The sequence below is a fragment of the Pecten maximus genome, chromosome 15 (genome assembly GCF_902652985.1).
Source record: "Pecten maximus chromosome 15, xPecMax1.1, whole genome shotgun sequence".
NCBI lineage: Eukaryota > Metazoa > Mollusca > Bivalvia > Pectinida > Pectinidae > Pecten > Pecten maximus.
In genome coordinates, this window is record NC_047029.1 from 28,417,634 (window position 1) to 28,422,414 (window position 4,781).

Consider the following 4,781-nt stretch of genomic DNA (forward strand, 5'->3'; position numbering starts at 1 on the left):
TGAATTGACTTATTGTTTTAATATTTTTATTAATGTACTTCAGATAGATACTGTACTGTACTTATTCAAGTGTGGGTCAAAAAAGAAAGAGAAGAAAACAAAACAAAACAAGAACATTTTGACCCCTAAACGAAAACATAATTCTAGCTCAATTACAGAATATGAACAATATGTAGATTTATACATTGACCCTTGAAAAAGGTTGTTCCAGTATTTTCTGTATTCAGACCAAATTCAGGTTATGCAATGTTCTCAAAGGAGGTGGTGCATAGGAGGGCTAAATCGGCCCACGGCGATTTTTTTCCCTGAAACATATTTTTGTCAAAAGCATAATATCCCCGATTATGTGGGAGGAATTAATTTCCATTCCTCAATGTATATATTCTTTTTTTGGTGATTTCATTATTTCCCCATCTAACTGCATAAGAAGCTAATGTTTCGACCACTTACTATTATAGAACACATTTTTATTTCCTATTTGTGAAACAAATTCACCCCATTTGTTTAAGGTTTAATTTTGTATATGAATCATCACGCTCCATGACACTAAAATTAAATTTCAGCCTAATTTGATGTCTTCTTTGTGAAAATCATTGTTTTTAACTTTTCATTTAAAGTCTAATACCACAAAGTTATTAATGGAGTACTATCAAAATTTCCGGTTAGAAATAATCTATGGATATTCATAAACATTTAATGAAACAAATTTATTTGGTGAATTACTGGATATGCCAAGATTTTATTATGTTAAATGCACACACCCCCAATTTTGGACAACATATCAAAGTACCGAAAGTACTGAAAAATAGAGGCAAATGCTAAAAATCCAACAAAAATAACAATGCAATCAGACTTTACTGCTTGTGTCAGACAGGGTGCTCCTTTTTAATCCTTGGGTTTTTAATACAATTTACTTCATGACCTTTCTTTGTAAGCAAAAATCTTTTGTTATCCAGTAATTTTTGATGATTTTTTTTGGTTGTGTATCAAGATTAATATGCAAACATGTTTTTTAAAAGCAAAATTTGATAGTACTCCAACGATTATTACATTTTATCTACTTAACAAATAAAAGAAAATTTCAAGAAGGTAATTTTTTTACTGATAATTTTGTTAAAAAAGCTGTAATTACACTTTCTATTATACAAATTGATACTAAATACACATGTTTTTATAAAATTTAACATCACATGAGACTATCAATGCAATATGAAATTTATCAAGTACTTTTGTACGAGAAATATACTGAATGTAAAAGGGAGGGTACACATTTTTTTACAGAAATCATGTTAGGTGGCGCTGCGTATACAGCATTTGCCAATTTTCGTTTTAGTGTCTAAAATGACATGTACTTGGTAAAAGTCTATCATAATATCATGCATAAAATAATATTCGGCCGTGGGCCGCCATGCACCACCTCCTTTAGGACCAGGTTGGTGATAACAGTCCCATCAGACATTGATGGGTATGGAACATGTCTAGAACGAATATTTACTACTCTCCGGCACAAGGACCATCTGTCAGAAACCGTCCGTCCCTCGTCCAGAGCTACGCTACGACTATTATCCCAGAGCTACATGTAGGAAATGTATATCACCAATATCCATACCTTGCCTACACTACTCTCCAGATTTTTCAGGTTTTCATTGTTCACTCTGACACACGTGTGTTTCAAGAGGTCACACAAATAAAGCAAATTTTACAAAGGGTAGGTCACAACATCTTCTACATTCTTTAGACTTTTTTCAAGTCTTTCAACAAACTTACTAACATTTGAGAGTACACAAACATTATTAATAGTTTGAAATATATGAATTTGGCCTACTACTTCATGAACAATACAATATTTTTCCGTTTTCTTACATTTTAATTCAATTCTGGCACGGCGAAAATCTGTCCGAAATTTCCCGTCCATCTGTCCGTCCGTCTTTCATTGCTACGTTATAGCGGCTAGGAACATGTCAAGCTTCGTATAAGATAATAAGATGAAATATTCCTTAATGAGGTCACAACGTCGACCATAACAATGTCTTCCGTGGTCTTCATCAACACGCGTGGTCTTCATCAACACGCGTGGTCTTCATCAACATGCGTGGTCTTCATCAACACCATCTCTCGAAAACTTATGTTTTTTGTCAGTCACGGAAATCGAAGAGCACGTGAGGAAAGATAGATTCAATTCAACTTTATTGCATTTTACATCCAAATAAAACACATCATAGAGGAAGCGGCAAGTGCAGCAGTCTGTCATGTCTTTTTCTATGTCCATATATGGTCAATGCATGTTTGTTATGTAAAGACATCAAATCATCGATATAGCAACTTTTTCACCTTTCGATATGCACATCGCTAAAGTTCCGTATGAAAAAAAAAAAGAAGAAAAAAGTACTGAAAGTGAAGGCACGTTTCACTCACTATTGCTACCAAAGTCAGCAATGATAATGCCAACAAGGAATTGGATCATTTCGTTTATTTTCAGTGAGGAGTTTGGACAAGGCAAGAATGAAGATATTTTAATGTATTGATGAAAAAGAAGGAATGTTTACAATGTAGATAATATAATACCACTGATCTGTCCCAGAACTGCGATACAACCAATCTGTCCCACAACTCCAGGTAGACATTACGATACCACCAATCTGTCCCAGAGCTCCAGGTAGATATTACGATACCACCAATCTGTCACAGAACTCCAGGTAGACATTACGATACCACCAATCTGTCACAGAACTCCAGGTAGATATTACGATACCACCAATCTGTCCCAGAACTCCAGGTAGATATATGATACCACCAATCTGTCCCAGAACCCAAGGTAGATATTACGATACCACCAATCTCCCAGAACTCCAGGTAGATATTACGATACCACCAATCTGTCCCAGAACTCCAGGTAAATATTACGATACCACCAGTCTGTCCCAGAACTCCAGGTAGATATTACGATACCACCAATCTGTCACAGAACTCCAGGTAGACATTACGATACCACCAATCTGTCCCAGAACTCCAGGTAGATATTACGATACCACCAATCTGTCACAGAACTCCAGGTAGACATTACGATACCACCAATCTGTCCCAGAACTCCAGGTAGATATTACGATACCACCAGTTATTATAAACACACCAAACACTTCGTATCAATGAAATAAATAGAGGTTAAACAACATGTGGTATTATCATGGTATTTCTCTCATTCCCGTTCGTTATTTATCCCACAGGGACTTGGAATTAGTTACAGTCTACATGTATTTGGACCTCCCCTAGAGTGTATAGCACATTTTGAGACGTTTTGGGGGGCTAGATTGAACACCGTGGGAGTCATTTTTTACCGAATTTTAATCTAGCCCCCCCCAAAACGTCTGAAAATGTGCTATACACACTAGGGGAGGTCCAAATACATGTAGACTGTAACTAATTCTCAAGTCCCTGTGATACACACTAGGGAAGGTCCAATACATGTAGACTGTAACTAATTCTCAAGCCCCTGTGGGTGGAACGCAGAAATATTACACCGGCGATTTCGTTTATTTGTCTTAAGTGTTTATAATGCTATCCTTACTTACACTTTATGATATATCATATGTCTTTATTACTCTAGCTTTAGTTAAGTTAACCAATTATTAATATGCACATTGATATCAGACCATGTACTTAACGCCCGTAAATGCGTTTGCACTAGCTATGATACCAGCCTCTTGTCGCTTGAATTAAACTTTGTTAGCTTGATAAAGTACTAAGATTTCTCAAAATATGTTGCTTTGGTAAATTTTTGATCAAGTTTTTAATTTTCAAGTCTTTCTTTATTTCTTTTGTTTTCTAAAATTGATAGTACACCCATATGGAATCACAGTGAATAAAGGACGGTGTCGTATGTTTCGTAAGAAGTTGACTATACGTACATGTTTTCTAACCACGAATCATACCACATAGTTTCCACGTGAAAGATAATATTGTTTGCCCATTGTGATAACATCTTCTTGAAACATTTAGTGTGAAACAGGACAATGATGATTTCATAGAGAGGTAGGTAAAATTGTGGATATATTAAACAGATTTTCATGGAATGTTTTCTTCTATACATCAATGTATTCCATAAGCATATATATTCTTTCAAGTATTCGGCTGTTTTGTTCCTTATAGCAAGACGCGTCCTAGATATTTCACGGGTTGAGACATTCCAATAATATAGCATCATGGTGTGCTATGTAGTATTATAGCATTTTGCATATCATTAAAGTACATTACATAGATTTATATTATATTATATAGTTTTATTTTATATTATTGGGCATTATAGTATATTATAGCGTATTGTAGAATATTAATGAGTATTGTAGTATATTATACACTATAATATCACTCAGTATAATGGTATAATATAGAGCATTGTAGTACATGTATAATGTATAGCATTATATCATATCGTTCAGAATTATATTGTATTATATAGTAATGTTGTACCCTATCTTTATATACTATGTATTTTTTTAGTGCATCATTTGGTATTTTAGCATATTATATAGCTATATAGCATACTATATTGAGGCATATTTTTGGAAACTCTCCAAGCACGTATTTTCATTCTTTGGCTTGTGTGTAGTACCCGAGTCCCAAATTGACACCTTTCGTTGTTTATATTGTTTGACTTCTCCATTGACTGATAAATTTGAGTTTGTTTTTTGTTGTATTTGTAGTCACGTTCTTGTTCTAACGAACTGTAACGTACATCGTTTGTGAGATATTGTTCATAATGTACGGATGTTTTTACTTGGTAG